We start from the raw sequence: 17108 nt of genomic DNA on the forward strand, positions 1-17108 counted from the left end.
TGTTTTATTGTTGATCCTTATACACTCCCTCTTGCTCAAGTTCCTTTATATCACATTCTTGTCCCAAACTGATATTTTCTTGGTGCTGCAGTTTTTCTGATTTAAAGGTTGCTTTTGCACATTTATCAAGACCGAATGACATTCTTATATTATCTGAAGAAGTTTTGACCGCTTTCAGTTGTGCTTTCGCTTCCTCATCTGATGAACTATACAGCTGTAAATCATCCACATAATGAAGATAAGAAATCTTTACACTTTATTTTTTTAATGGGAGCCAAATTATAGCTATGACCTAATCTGTTAAGTAGACAGATTGATGGGTTAAGGGCAAGATGAAAGAGCAGCAGCGACAATCTTTATCCCTGGAATAATAATTTGTTCTTTATTATGGCTTAACTGTAAAGATGTCTGCCACTGTTTCGTGGTCGCTGTGATGTAATTTATCAGTGTAGGGTGTATCTTATACATTTTTAAGCACTCTTTAACCATGAATGTGAGATACTGTCAAATGCTTTTTTGCAGTCTATCCATGCTATACTTAGATCTTCCCCTTCTTACAGTTTTCCATTATAACTGTATTTAACAATTGATCCTTTCTTCCATATAATTTTATTCTGTTACCCTTTTCTTCTGTTGCCATGATTGAAATTTCTTCTAAGTGACTATCAATTTTGTCAGCATCAATTCCAGTGTATAGTTTATACATCATCAGAAGGAAAGTTATTGGTCTATAGTTTTTAGGATAGCTTGCAGGTTCGCTCTTAAATAGGAGTATTGCTCTTCCTTTTGTTAAACAGGTTGACATTTGTTCAGTGTGTGCATATAAATAATTCTTACTCATAGCTAAATTTTCAACTACAGATGTTAATACTTTTAGTCAGACATTACGTACTGTATCTGGACCTGGGGTTTTCCAATTAGGAGCTTTTCTTAACTTTGTTTCAGTTTCTCTGGACATTACTTCATCCCATTTCATATCCGGTATATTTGAACTTCTTGTTCTTTCTTTTACTTCTTCTGTCCATTCACCATCTTTGTTATGTTCCACAGGATCTTCAGAGATATTTCTACAAAATGTATCAATTTCTTCTTTTTTTTGGTGCTGTTTCAATTCCTTTTTCCTTGTTTCCCAACTTTCTATAAAACCTTTTGAGTCATCAGTAAATTGCTTATTTTGTACTTTTCCTTTACATTTAACTGCATACCTTCCTATGCTGATATTTTTAATTTATTATTTCTGATAGTGCATAATAGATCCTGATCTGCTCTAATTCTGCACATTGCTTTTATAATGTCTATCTTTCTGGGTATTTTTATTGCTCTGTTCCTTCTTCAGTACTCTCCTAACAGTGACACTTGTCTTAATTGCTTTATGGTTTTCTCTGTTCAAAACTTCCATGATAGGATTTGATTTCTCCCTTTCCTTTCCTTTACTGCCCTAAGTTTTTGTGGTCAGACTTTATCTGTTATTAATTTAGCTGCGCAATAATATATCTTATTTACCTCTGTTATATCACATGAATTTCTATGAACAGTCCTAATTACTATGTTCATTTGTTTTATCAAACTTCTAATTTTTTGAGCTTTATTGGCTTTCTGTAGTTTATTTCTTTCATTGATCTCAATATGCTTGTCCATCTCTATTAACTCAAGCAATTCTTCTCTTAGATCGTTTTATTTTAAACTGATGGACATTCTTTGCCATTTCCGGCAGGCATTCTACAGAGAGTTGCAGAGCATCGTCCTGTGTCACATTCTCTTCATTCTCATCCTGTGTCATCTGTTGCTCCGTCATATTGGAACTCACACTGACACTGATACTAGGCCACTTACTCCCCATTGTTTAGACTAATGGGTACACAAAACGGTATCTTGGTTAAAGCAGGGGTATGATAAAGACTGGTGATGTGTTCTAGTATAAAATAACATGTGAGTATGTACACTGCAATTAAATGTATGATGTGTATGTTATATATTCTTAAGGAAGTTTCTCATGGGACTGAGAAGTAAAGGAAATAGATTTGTTATTGAAAGTTCGAATAGATAACTTGAGAGTGGAAAATAAACAGGAATTGGACATGTTTATGTGGTGTTGATGCAAGTATTGCAAATGAGTTAATGTTTACTAACAACATCAAATGAGATTAAAAATAATTATCTCAAATTTTCAAGCTGTACATTATTTCACAAAAGCTATATCTTATACAAGCTGCATTTACAAAATGCAGGATTGTTAAGTTACTGAACTTGTGGTGGTATATGTCTGCATGTATTTGGATAACAGGTACTTGCAGACTAAATAATTTTTTTAAAGGCACTGTTAGTTATGATGTTAGTTAATGTGCTTCTGCATGTTTTACTCATGCCTTTTGTAAAAAAAAATATCTGCAGTGCTAAGCATGTCTTCACTGTTAATGATTCTTGGACCAGTCGGACTTGTTGTCAAGTGATACATTATCTAAAATATTTATTATTAGCCTTTCCTGTTCACAGAAAACATTTCCCGCTCATCGTTTGAGAAACACATTTATTCCCAGGCAATCTTAGAGAAATAATCCATGCAATATGCCCTCAGCCTCCTAGTTATTTGTGGCTAATAAATATCCTGAGGGAGATGCGCGGGGTTCATTCATAAAAGGAGCCCAAACCACCTTTACTGGTCTTCATCAACATAAAAGGAAAGTGGCTATACTCCAATAGTTCTTAATACTGACTGTCAACTTTTTTTTGTAATGAGGCTGTCTTCCATGCAAAAAAAAAAAATATATATATATATATATATATATATATATATATATATATATATATATATATGGTCTGCCTTGCATTTGCTCAGTTTCAGTCTTTCTGCTACTACTGAAAGCTTATAGTGATAGGTGAGGATTGGGATGTAGAACTGACTGGTGGAATGAGATATTCATCCCATGACTTAGTTCTCATTTTACCACTACAGTCCAGTACGACATATGTAGTACTGTTAACGGGTGCATCCATATGCTGGTCAAATGTTTAATCCCATCTATACTTACTCAGAAAGAAGACCTACACTTGTGTCACTTTTTCATCTCACAAGCAGAAAGCAATTCCCATTTTCTGGGAGAGAGTCATGAGCTCTAATTTAGATACTTGTACTGTCATCATAACAAATTCACAATCAATAATGAACTTCATCAGAGCATGCTGGAGATCACAGTCAGTTGAGGATAAGAGGATAACATCATCTGCAAACAAAAAAAGATGTAAAATGTCTCAATATATCTAGGAAATCAAGAACAGTTGTGGAGACAATACATAGCCTTTGCACAGTCCTATATCCACTGCGAATTTATTTGAATTAAACCAAAGAATATAGACAAAAGTCTCACTGCTTAAACAAAGGGATTGAGTGTCATGTAGAACTGACCTTGGAAAGCTGTAGGATTATAACACTTTAAATATTCCTCTACACATGGTCATATGTTTTTTCTAGGCCAACAACACATATGTAGACAATAACAACAAATTGTCATAGCCCTTAGAGTATTTCTGCAAGGATAAATAGTTGATAATGTGTTCCATGGTCAGGATGGAATTTGCATTGCTCTTCCTGAATGAAATTATTAACTTTTGACAGAACTTCCTTTCCAGTACCCTAGTATATAGTTTCCAGTGGATGCTGAGGAACAATATCCCTCTATGATTAGAACCTGACTTATATCCCTTTTTTTTAGAAATGGCAATCACTCAGTTTCAAGTCCAGATGTAATTTCCCAGCATCCTGTGCAGCATTGGAAAGTTATGCTAAACATTACACTCAGCAAAGGCTAGGGCATTTAGCATTTCCCACTGGATCTCGTAAACTCCTGCAACATTACCATGATAAAACTATTTCATCACCGCAGTGATCATATGTACATTAAGGGATCCAGTCGTACCATATGCATCTGGCAGTGCCTCCTCAGAGAAGAATATAGCCACCTTTTTCAGAAGTTTCTAAAAGTATTTGCCCCCCCACACACACACAATACTATCTCTTACCTGTGGTCAGAATTTCCTCACACATACTGAGAACAGTCCTTGCAATATCCTATCTATTTATCCTGAGTCACTAGATGGTTTCCCAGTGCCTCATTCTTGTTATCTGGAATTTATTCAGCACAGCACCTCTCAGTCAAATCTAGAAAATCATAGGTAGTATTTCATGGAAGGCCTTTTTCTTCAATGTGATGGCTATCTTCCAATGGTTACATCAGGAGGTACTAATGTTACCACCACGACATGAGACAGCCACATTTTAGACACATCTCCTTGCTAAAAGCACAACTGTGGAAGTCTTGAGCTGGGTTAGGCACCTTCAGATTCTGCATCACTAGCTTCTCTAGAAATATAGAAGTTCATCTGGAGATGGGATTTGAACTCACCCTGCACAAAAGCATTAGTTAGTTACTCACAGGACACCACCACTGTACATTTGGAATTCACATGTCTGTTTTCAGTGCTTTTAGGCATCTAGTTTGTGGTTCCCTAACCCATGGCCTCCAAACCAGTCATTTTACATTAAGAGGGCCAGAGTCCACACTCTTCTGATAGGAGAGACTGATCTCACCTATATGAGATGGGAATTGCTGGTGAAAAGTTCATTATGTGCTCATCTGATTGGTTTTTGGGCATACCTAGCTGAAAACTTTTTTTTTCTGAGTCTGTATAAGCCTTGCATTTGCACAAGTCTTGGCTCAATTATTCAGAGCTGCTCATTGTTTGCTGATGACACCAGAGAGTTTGAGAGATTTTGCTTGCATCTGATGCTATCCATGGAAAGAAAATTAATTTAAGTATTATTTTGCACTTATAGTATTTGTTTTCATTTAATTCTCAAAGATTTCTGTGCTACTTATTGTCTTTCCAGCAGTTGCTTCGTTTTAAGTTGCATTTTTCCATTGCTGTAAGGACCGGTTTTCTGCAATTCTAGTGTTCTAAATACATTATATCTGCTGTTTTCAATGCTTTTGGGCATCTAGTTTTTGGTTCCCTAACCCATTGGCTCCAAATCAGTCATTTTACATTAAGAGGATTAAAGTAAAGGCTGCACTCTTGTCACAGGTGAGGCTGATTTCACTTGTCTGAGCTAGGAATTGCTGGTGGAAAGCTCATTTTGTGCTTACCTGACTGCCCTGTGGGTATACCTAGTTTAAATCTTGCTTTTTCGGCTTCTATATAAGTCTCACATTTTTATGACTCTGAGCTTTGCTCAGCAACGACCAGTGGTGCCTTGTACATGGTCAGTCACTTGAAGTTGTACTTTTTCCAGTACAAACTACCTCTGAAATTTTCCAGTTCTGCCATATTCAAGAAGTACCTGGTTTGCTTGCTGAGCAGCATTGCCACATTTAGTTAGCTTTAGATTAAATTATTATGACATTCAGAACTGCTCAAAGGGCAACTGGTTTGCTCGCTGATCAGCATCGCCACATAGGTTAGCTGTAGATTACCCTTCATAATCACCCATCCCTCGTCCAGTTGCAAACACCCTCATTCTAGTCTCTTGTAAAGCACATATTAAGGACCCACAACCATGGATAGGCAATTTCCTGCTATATCTGGATCCATCTTAGTGAACATGGGCATCCTGAGGCAATGTAGCAATTGTCTCTTGTTTACTGACCACCCATTAATTCTGAAACAGATAAATGCAGTATGTGAGAGATGCAGTTACAAAATGAAACTAGAGGCAAGACTGCCACATACAGACACAAAAAATGCCAACCAGGTTATCAGTGACATACACCCATACAACACTTACCACACTTACTAAGGCCCAGACACATAGACTCACATCTGTGGAGGTGTTCAGATGTAACTTACCCAAACCACAAAGACCTCCTAGATGGAGTCTTCAGAAACTCTACATGCACACAAAAAAAGATAACTTCCTTCACTACACATAAAACTACATCGCAGAATGTCTGAATTGCCAAGCCTATAAGGTGTAGCACCATATAACCCAATATTTTGGTCATAGGAGACTTACTGTGAGATACACTGATGTCTGTCTCACAAGGCTGAATGAAAAGAAGTTTACAGTTAGTTACCTTTTAGGAACCAGCATTTGCCAGATCACTCAAGCTTCCATGTCAAGGTCAAGGAAGTCATAGTCCCTGTGGGCACAATTGAACTGAGACATACCTCCCTGGACTATATGAAGAGAGACATGACTGAGCTCTCAGAATATGCGTTGCAGGCAGGTATGAGCCTAGCATTGAGCAGCATTCTGCCTTCTCCAAGGATAATGCCACAATACCAACAGAAAATGATTCACTTTAATGATCATCTTAGCTACCAGTATCATTCCAAGAGTGTCTAATATTTGTCAGCCTAGGAGAAATATGATTGATGGCCATGTTGCTTTGACAAGGATGGTTTTCCCCTGTCACTACTAGACTTTTGGATATTGGGCAAAACATTATCCACCCCTTAGTGCCGTTTTTAGGAATTGCCAAACAGATAAACCTTCCAACATAGAAAAATCCACTCATGATAAGATAAAGGTATTACTACGCAGTGCTAGTCTCAACAACAAATTACACTCCCTGGAAGTCATCCTTACCCTGGAGAATGCTGACATCTATGCAGTTACTGAAACATGGTTCAAAGCCATGAAAATCACCCTGGCAATGTAAGGCTATAATGCCTTTCACACATTCAGACCACCCACTGCACATGAAAGGACAATATGTGGAGGTGTATTCATCTTCATAAAGGACAAGCACACCTCAAGACTGGTAAAACACGATGACCATAGGAAAAATCCCTTACCATATCCTTGCTAGCAACAGGTCCCCCCACCATGAAGCAGAAAAAACATACATCATACCTGAATTTATTAGAATAATTTACCATTCAGCCCAATACCATGTTCATGGGTGATTTCAACTACCCTTCCATTAACTGGGAAGTATACATGTCCACTAACATGCAGGTGCAACGATTTCTAGACGCTGTCAATGTAAATGCCCTGGAGCAGTTAGTCTGCACTCCCTTTATGGGCACAGATATCCTTAACCTAGTACTCACAAATATGGGTGAGAGCTGCACCTTCCCAAGTGTACTGTCCTCACTGGTTAGATCAGATCATAGCGTGGTCTCCCCTGAAATAAATATAAGTCTAGAGCCCCCATCTAACCCCCAAACCTTTAAGAACTTTTCAAAGGCAAACTACCTCCTATCAAGTGATGGCGTACTAATTTCCAAATTCCTCCAAACCCAGAAATCATAGAAGACTATGTGAGGAGTGCACAAAAGCCTTGTATGAACATATAAATCACTGCATGAAAATGGCAGTACAAGACCGAAATAAGCCCAGGGCAAACTGTAAAAACAAGCCAGTGTGGTGGAGCCCTGGTATAAACAGATGGTACCACACAAGAAAGAAAATCCTGTGTAGAAATAAGAGACAACATAAACAATAGAGCAAACACTTTATTATTAGTTTTAACAAGCAACTCAGGAGACTAGTCAAGTCTTCAAAAGTGAATTGTGAGGCAAAAATAAGCTAAGGATAAGCATAAAGCATTTTTCAGTTATGTCTACAATCTTAAGGGCAACAACCAACAATGCGTGGAGTTAGATGTACATGTCACCACCTTTACTCAGCCGGAAGATACAGTAAATTCAACTCAAATTTCATTTCACTTCCTCATTACCTCCAGTTACCCCCCCCCCCCTAAGAAATGCACTCTACCATTCCTCTGCCAGTTTTCACAAAAGAGCAGTTTGCCACTGTACTCTCTAAAGCTAAAATCATGGCTTTGATGGGTTCCAACAATATCACAGGATGCCTCATAAATTGCTTTAAATATGACCTATCAGCCCCACTAGGATCTCTAATCACAGCCTTCAGATTGGCTTTGTCCCTGGGGACTGGAGGACAGGAACTTTCATCCCTCTACATAAAGGGGGACCATTAACTGACCCAGAAATTACAGACCCATAAGTTTGACTAGTCTGACATGCAAGGACATGGAAAGAATAATCATGGACCTGATAAATAATGACATAGGATATCTCCAAACACTGGACCCAACCCAGTTGGGCTTCATCAAGGCCAAATCATGCCTGTTTTTCTGGTGGACTTCTTTGAGAAAGTTACTAGGATCATGGATGAGGGAAAAGCAGTGCATATTGCCTACCTTGACTTGGCTAAGGCATTTAAAACAATTCCTCATTTAGGTATTATAGATAAACTCAAAAAATAGGGCATATATCCCTATATAACCACACGGGTAGAAAATAGCTCACAGAGAGGACACATTGTTAGAGTAGTGAAATTCAAATACATCAAGAAGCTAGTTACTAGTGGTGTACCACAGAGCTCAATGCTGGGGCCTCTCCTGTTCAGTGTATGCTTCTGTAAAGTCTAGGCTAATGTAGAAGGCCTTTGGCTGACCAGGTTTGCTAATGACTGCAAGTTAGTGGCAATCATTGAATCCCCCAATGATGTAGATATCCTTCAGGAGGGTCTGACTCAGTCAAATAATTGGTGCCAGAGCCATGGTCTAAACCTAAATGCAAAAAATGCATAATTATATCCTTTTGGAAGGCAAATATCCCTACAAATTGCAACACTGATAGCACACCCCTAAAAGTGGACCCAGTGGTGACAGAACAAGGTACACAGATAGACAGTAACCTGAACTTTGACCACCATGTATTCACAGTGGTGAATAAGTCTTTTTATGTGGCACAGCTTATACATAAGGGCATGGCATCCAGATCTAAGGAGGTTATAGTCCCAATATACTCAACGTTCATCAGACAAAAAATTGAGTACAGTGCACCTTTCAGCATGTACTTCAACAGGCAATTGCAACAACTGGAGCAGTCTCAGAGGTTCCTTCCAAAAAAAAAAGAAGTATATATATATATATATATATATATATATATATATATATATATATATATATATATATATATAGAGAGAGAGAGAGAGTATACAACATGTCTTATGCAGATCAGCAAAAAGCCCTATCCTTTTACTCCCTCTCCTACTAACTATTTAGGGGTGGTCTATGTCTAACCAAAAAGCACTTTCAAATCCAATCTTGATGGAATTATCACACCTTCACAAGACAAACTTTATGAGGATTATCCAATCCAAGAATCTAAACCTGGCCTGTGATGTGAACAAGACATGCTGGAGAGACAGATATGTGTCTCAGAGATTAAGCCTTCTCTGGAACAGGCTATTCAAGTAAAGCAGAGCCCTTCCCTGACCCTCAACAAACACAGTTTGGATCAATGGAGGGGGAGTCATACATTCACTCCTGAGGGTGGTGCCCATGTACCTTATGGACTGAGGCAATCTGCAAAATATTCAAAGGCATAGGCACAATCTAAAGCCACGTCTAGCCCTTAGGGACTGATAAGCAGATAACATCCAAGTAATAATAGCTAGGGTCATAAGGGCTCTAGAGCCATTAGCCTAGTAATCTGCTATGAACCTATGCTGCCTCAGCTGTCCAGTGTAACTTTCTATGGAATGGTAATCATTTGATAGTTTAGCATCTAGCTTGACCAGAAATTATAGCTTCAGAATTGTTGGCATGACTACAAAGTAAGCCATTTCCTTTCACCCAAATATACCTCCAGTACCAAGGGCACTTTAAATATCCTGAGTTTGAATATAGTGTTTCATATGGAATACTGAAGGCTGGGGCTGACATTTGAAAACAATTCACCAGTCCTGTCCATCTCAAGCAAGACATTCTTCAGTGTCACACAATCCCAATTGTCTTACTCATTCCTTACACAATGATTGAACTCAACTCCGAAGAACTACCGAATCCACAGGAGGACTCTCATTTTCTAAAATGAAATAAATACTCACTGAATGTAATTCATATAATGAGCCTTCTGAAGTGAATATGTTCAAGGCATGATGTCTTCTTTCAGGCTTTATATTGTTTTACTGCCAACCTCTTGTGTTATGCATTAATTTCAATATTAGTTGTATTCTTTTTTGCATGAACCGCTCCTTTTTTGCTAGACACCTTTTCTCCAGTTCACTATTCAAGTTACATAAATCTTATTCTAGTAATTAATCAGATAGTCATCATACAACAAAAAATAAGCATGCACATACACAAAAATGTGGTAAGACAAAATTAAATAAAAGTCCTCCAGTTAGTTACTAGTGCTCTTTAATAAACTACCTTACATCTTCCATAACACAATGTAAACTCAGAAATTCATTTTACACTGCTCCACCCATACACACATATAACCATCATTCAAACTACCAGTAGAATCACAGTTCAGATTCCAAATCGCCTAGGTGCCTCCTGAATTTCTCCTTTTATTTTTTTCATTCTGATGTGCAGTTGCATCTAAATATATCAGTTCTGTGCACATACCTGAAATGCTAAAACAACATTATTTATTTTAGCCCATGTAATCAGAAGTCATAAACTTCCTGGATATTCTTAGGATCATACTAAAATCATAGGGTACACTGCCTTCTTCACAGATTCACAGCACTGATGAATTCTCTGTTAAGACCACCAATGAATTATGCATCAATGTGTGTTTAAAAATATGAGGAAGGTTTATTTACTTCCTTATTTTATACTGCATCTTTGTCAGATTAATACTTAGTGTAGTATTTCCTAATATTAATAATTGGCTTAATTTGTATAATATTGGATTGCATAATTATCTGAAATGTGCACTCCAGAAATTAAGTATTGATTTAATGTTGGTCCATAAGTAAATTTTATTATTTTTGTAAGGCAGTGTGTTGTGTTAGCTTGGGCAGTCACGGTGGTGCAGCAGTTAGCATTGTTGCCTCACAGCAAGAGGTTCTCTGGTTCAATCCTCGGCTGGGGTGCCTTCTGTGCGGAGTCTGCATGTCCTCCCTGTGGTCGCGTGGGTTTCCTCCGGGTACTCCGATTTCATCCCACAGAAATGCTTAAGTGGATTGGACACTCTAAATTGGCCCTAGGTGTGAGTGTGTGTTTGTGTGCCTTCCGTGGAAGGTTGGGCGTCAGGCTGGCAACTCAACACCGTAAAACTCTACTGCCAATCATGAGCGGACAGGTGATCCGCTGTGGTGACTCCTAACCGAGAAAAGCCGAAAGAAGAAGAAGAAGGAGTGTGTTGTGTTAGCTGAGTAATTTACAGTTTGCTTCATAGATCAGCAACAGATATAGTATAAACTGCAGAGTTCATAATGCCTCAGACTTTACCTGATACCTTTATTTCCATGGTCATGAAATGTGCGGCCATCAGACACTGGCTGCAGTGTTACAGAGTTTCTACATCATGACTTTCTGTATCACATGCTCTGATACTTGTAAGGTATGCGAAGGCAAGTAGAAGTCTATCATTCATTTCAGTTTATTAGTCAGCAAATCTTGGTAAGAGTAATACTCCGTTTTCAAGAAGGCACAACAGAACAATAAATGTAGCTGGTTTGCTCCAGTTTGCACAATGTGCAGATGTAGTCTGGTTGGATTTATGAACCAGTTTACAGTTTTGAAGAACATTTTTTAGAACAGCACCATAACATCTAAGCTTATATACTTTTTGATTGAGGCAAAAGAAAATATGTCATAGTTAATTGATCAGTTAATGAGAATGAAATTTTGACTTAATCATGTTTGAGAGCAACAAGTGATACTGTAGACAGCATCTAGAAATAACTTTTCTCATTTCACACCTGAATTGTATCTAAATACATTAATATGGTAGTGACATGATCAGTTTTCCAAAGGTCTGATTTTGCTGCTGGCGTTTTTATTACAGAATTTCATTACATGAAAGTGAAAAAAAATCAATATAAATTCTTGGAGCAACAACTTGGGAGACTAATTTATGTATAATCCAAGATATAAAAGTTGCAAGTGAAACCTTTTTCATCTCTATCAATTTTCTACACATTTACTCCTTAAGCTGTATTTTAATATATTTTTATATGATTTAAGGCTGCAGGATGGGAACCATACTTTATGATACTGCTATGGCAAAAGGAATATTTAATGGAAAAATATGTTGAGATTGCAATGTGTGCCTTTATTAGTTATGTTACCAGCACTGTAGAAGTGGTAAAATGAATTAAAAAATATTAATGTAGTTTGAAACAGTTTTTACTATGTCATCTGGCTGCAAAGGCAGTTAATGTTGTGACATTTCTGTTGTATTTTAAACAGTATTACAAAGAGTGATAATTTTATTATACTTAAACATTATAGCCTGATCATAAAGAAGTGGAACTAATCTGAGATGCTATATTCTTCTGTAAGATTACTGAGCCATCAAGTTACCTCCTATGAATATAAGCAGCTGCCCAAAATATGTGCATGGCAAAGTCCAATTCAGCTAAATTGATTGTTGGGTTTTCTTAGTAATGGATGTTATAGCCTGGATTGAATTATTATGTTCATAGTCAGTGAGTCAGTTAAGTATATTTTTACAAATGCATTATCTAACTGTAGCTTTAACACATAAATTGGTATTATATTTGATGCATTATCATGTTATTTTTTTGGTCCTCTCAGACCTTATTATTGCTGGCATGGACCTCAGTACACCATCAACCCTCTTTGGTGTCTGCGGGGCCAGTAGTGGATCTTATATGAATCCTTGGACTCAGCTGTCTGACCTTCCATCCAGTGTTTTTTGTACTATATGTCTTAACCACTTTCATTTCTCTGTTACCTACTCTCATTGATCACATATGAGGGCAACTCCCCTCTGTGGATCATGCCTACCCATAGGGAGCATCACCAATGAGTGTCCTCCTCCCAGGATGGGCATGCGCATCCCTCCCTGCTTCTCTGTCAGTCATCTGAGGCATTAATTAAACCTAGGTCAACTATGACATTATCAGGGCTTTATCCATGTATGCCACCAGAGCAAAGCTTTATCACATGTTCTGATACATTTATGAGACATATTCGGGGATTGACTATCTGTACACGTCATGCAGAAACTAACATAATCATCCATTTTAGGTTGACAAACAGCCTTGCTTATCAAATGTGCAGGGAAACAAGGCACAAACCATGACAAAGAGCCTCACCTCAAGCTCACAGCATAGGTTTGTGTCCACATAGTAGTATGCAAGTGCATGACCATGCAGCTGTGCATGATGTAAAGGAAACCTCATGCACGACACACCAGAGAGTCAGAAGCAAGTGCACATGCTTTCTATAATATTGATTAGGTAAATCAGGAATATATTAGCAAGGGAAAGCATACCAATAAATGGACATTGAAGATTGATACTATTGTACAGTGCACTGACTGAATTCATGGACATGTTGAACATTACAGAAATGTGATTCTCATTAAAAATATACATTGTTCAGAATTAAAAAGTATTATAGGAAAATACAGGCATGGAGGAGTTTTTGAATTTCATACAGGTGCATCTGAAACTCCAGATGCAGGAGTACTTGACAAATATAGATAAATGTGTGGACAAATGCAGAACCTTAAACTTGTACCTACTGCTCCTACAGACTGGAAAGGGAGGCAATAACAGTTGTGGCAACATGCATGAACTAAAGGGTAGGAAATAAGACACAGAAAAGATAATTCATTACTGACCTCAGTCCTCAAGGACATGCCAAAGAAACACAAATGTCAGGTGGAACAGCAAATACCTTCTTATGATGCATAAATTGGAACAGCTGTGGAAATCATAACAGATGAGACGCATGTACACAGGAAATGTACAGTAATATAATAAACTTATAGTGTGATGGGACTCTTTCCAGAAATAACTCATATGGAAGATGTTTATCAGCAAATATACATGTGTGAATGAATCTGATATAGTTAAAAGTGAGCACAACAGCACCTATGAAAGGGTCTTGTCCAAGGAGAGTTAATCATAACAAACCTTTGCCTTAAGTCATTATTGTCTAGCAACAATTGTTTGAAACATTATTTCAGTTTTTAACAGATGGGACTGAAAAGTCTGTCTACCTAAGTCACAATCGCACAACTTGTGTACTTATTCAACAAAAGTGAGAAAATACATATGTGAAGGGTGTGTGAAAATATTATTGGAAAATGAATAGTAAATTGAGAATTGTGAATTGTGCAATAGGCAACAGTAAGTTTTGGATCACAATACTCAGCATACCTCTCAGACAGTTCCAACATAATATCAGGGTTTCCATGAGCTGTGGAAGCTGCAAAAGTTGAGATAATAAATAATAGGCAAACTTATAACACTGCTATTATTCTTTACACATCGTCTTTAACCTCAGTTATGTGAAAGTCAACAGACCTACATGGCTGATGGCAAATTCTGAAGAGTTTTCAAAACAGGTTGAGAAGTGGCAGTCTCTATTCCCTATCATTGATTACTGATGCTGCCTTCTGCTAAACGTCACTCAATAGAAAATACAAAAAATATAAAATTTAACAGGCATGCCTACAAGGAATTACAGCACTAAGGGGATAAAAATCATCCACCTATCAAAAACAATCAAATAGTAGGTCATTACATTATGTTACCAATGTCTTCATTTCTTTTTTGTTTTGTTTTTGTTTTAAACACTCATACAAAGTAGACAGTGTTGAATGTGAAGACATACCCATCTAACTCACAATCTACAGACCTGTACAGTATCTGCTGATACCACAAAAGAATGCATAACACAGTTGTCAGAAGGCACAAAACTCAAGGTATAACCTGAGCATTGTGTTTGAAAGCATATGGACTCCCTTAAAGGGGAGTGTATGACCTGGGAAATAAAAACTCTGCATGTGTGAAAGGATTACCACTATGTAGCAGTGTACACATTACCATCTGTTGAGCAAGCCATTTCTGCCTGCTAGAAATTGATTTTGAATGCAGTAATTTATTAGACACTACCAGATTCAATCACTTGCTATCTAAGTCAAATTCTCTAGACCTGTGCAGTAACTGAAGATGCCATGCAAGAAGTTGTATCACAGTTGCCAGAAAGCACAAATATGAAGGGATAACTTGAACATTGTGCTGGAATGCATCTGGCTCCCTCGAGATAAAGTACAAGACTTGAGGTTTCAAAGTTCTCTTCCTGTGTGAATGTAACCCCTAAGTAGACTTTATTTTTTCTTTGTTGATTGTTTTAGTCCCTTTAGGTTAGCTGCCTGTTTTCAGATGAGACATGTTGTGGTATTGGCACTATTAGGGAAGTTTGGCAAGGGCATCAGAGAACTTCTCTGCTCTTTTTGATAGGTGCTGTGGGATATTTTATATCCAACTGTGTTATCAACATCTCAAGCAGATGAGACCTTGCTTTCATGTCTCATTTGAAGGACAACATACTCAGGAGAGCAGCAACCCCCCCCCCCCCGATATAGCACTGCTGTGTCAAAAATCAATCTACCTGGTATGGAAATTGAATCCATAGTCTTCTATACCAAAGCTAAGTGTGCTACTTGTTGTACTACTTAATAGAATCCACAGTCTTCCGCAACAAAGTTGAGAGTGCTACCTGTTGCACTACTGATACTAATTGCATAGAGTTCTATATTAGAACGTTGAACACTTAGGTTGTCGAACACCTAAACACTGACACCTAAAGGTCGAATGCTCAAAACTGTAACTGGCCAATTATGCAATTTTTTTCCCGGTGAAAAAATGTGTTTTTCCAACAAAAAAAAAAAAACATACTTTAAAACCCTAATCAACTAGGGGGCTGTGCCTCCCACACCCCCCTAACCAAATATACCAACTCCATGATCACTATACATTGGGGGAAAAGGGCAAATCCCTGATGACAGCCAAGTGAACTTTTTCCCTGGGAAAAAATTTGCATAATTGGATGGTAGCGGTTTTGAGTGTCAGCTTAGCTGTCGACGTTTAAGTGTTTGACCACCTAAGTGTTTGTTCTAATATATATACACTGCTGGATCAAAACATTTGTCTGTGTCACTCACACAGTCTCTACATGTGTGCACTAGCAGCTGATGAAACAGAATAAGCTATAACATAGATGTCAGAAAACACACAGTTGAATTGTCAACTTGAGAAGTATGTTTTAATACATATGGCCTCCCTCAAAAAGGAGTTTAACAATTGGGGGGGATCATAACATTTTCCCTCTCTAAACTTTAGCACTAAGTAGAATTGTGCACATCGCATCACATTTGTAGAATAAACCAGTCCTGTCATCATTTGCTAATGTATACTATAGTAGTTGCTCTATGCCTTATTCAAACACCTGGCTTCCTATTTCAATAGTCTCAAAAGCTATGTAGTAACTGCTGATTCTACTGAAAAATGTTATATGACACTGGGCAGAAATCACATATTAGAAGTGATATCTTAAACAGGGTGTTTGAATGTATGTGGTCACCCTTAAAATGGAGCAAAATACTGGAGGAAACAAAACCCTCATGTATTAATGATAACTCTAAGCAGAATAGTACATATCATAATCATTCCTGTTACTATTTTCTTACACACACACATACATGGTACACATTGCCAAATTTGAACATTTGCCTACCTTATCCTACAGTACCACACATATGTATTAAGTGCTGGCATCATAGAATAAGTCATATCAGAGTTATCAGAAGATAACCATTTTGGGGGATGAAAGATGGTTGCTGTACTTTAGACACCATATCTAGCTAGCTCCGTTCTGCAATTTCTAATATCTATCTAAATTATAAGTCATCACAGAGAGCTCAACTGCAAAAATATTCCAACATTTAAAAATCCTTAAAATGTTCTACTTTTATTGATATATTTGATCTATCTAATCAATGGATTACCTTTGATTGTGAATGCTGCACCAGGCGATTGAGTCCACATGTTGGAAGAGCAAACCTATAAGAAAAGGCCTAATTAGTCTAGAGAGAGGATTTAAGACAACTTTTACAATAAATATATTAACTTATCAGCTAATACAACAAATTATCAATATGTCTAGTGATCATGACCAAATGGTCTTTAATCCACAAAAACAAAACTGTGTACCATACCTACACCCCAAAAATATATATTTTTTCAAATGAACAAGAACTGCTAAACAGGATGGCAACCAAAACTTGAATAACCCTTTGATCTACAATGCCTAAACTCATCACTGCAGCCACTACAACATGAAATACAACAGCTGTCT

Source organism: Protopterus annectens, chromosome 2.part2 (assembly GCF_019279795.1).
Source record: "Protopterus annectens isolate FY-2018-M chromosome 2.part2, PAN1.0, whole genome shotgun sequence".
NCBI lineage: Eukaryota > Metazoa > Chordata > Ceratodontiformes > Protopteridae > Protopterus > Protopterus annectens.